The sequence below is a fragment of the Linepithema humile genome, chromosome 2, assembly GCF_040581485.1.
Source record: "Linepithema humile isolate Giens D197 chromosome 2, Lhum_UNIL_v1.0, whole genome shotgun sequence".
Classification (NCBI taxonomy): Eukaryota; Metazoa; Arthropoda; class Insecta; order Hymenoptera; family Formicidae; genus Linepithema; species Linepithema humile.
The window spans coordinates 9,720,669-9,721,331 of NC_090129.1; positions in this window are offsets into that span (position 1 = coordinate 9,720,669).

Consider the following 663-nt stretch of genomic DNA (forward strand, 5'->3'; position numbering starts at 1 on the left):
TACCGTCTATACAGAGATATCATGTTCTTTCAACGCTTTGAGAATACGCATTTCAATTTGCATTGATAATACATCCTTTCCTGAAAATTATTTACATGATTTCATGTTTAATAATTAATAGCGCTTAATAGTTGATTAATAGCTAGTTTGCTGCATGCAATATTAAAGCTGAATTGTCATAATGTTAATGTATAATGAGAATTAATTCCAGACAATTTAAAATAACAATTAATTAGTGATTCTTGAATATGTTTTCATGCAATATTTTATCAATTAATTTAATTAAATATTTGCATATTCAAGCTTCATTTGTCGAAGCTTATAAATATTTCTCTAATAATTTCAGGTAAGTGTTTGGTCTCTATATTCCCGCAGGGTTGAATATTAATATGCTAATGTGGGAAAGCAGTGCGTAAAATATTTTTCAAAATGCACATATCACAAACTTATATAAATGATAATCATTGTCACAGAGATGGTAGTATTTTACATATTTATTTAACAAAAATGCGCGTTTGCGAGTAATAATTAGTAATTACATTTATTCTTGCATTCTCGCAATGCTACTTTTTTATTCTAACTGTTTTTTGCTTATTTGTCCATATTTTAATAACTTGTTTCAAAACAAATTAAAATAACGAGATTTATTTGTTATTAAAACTA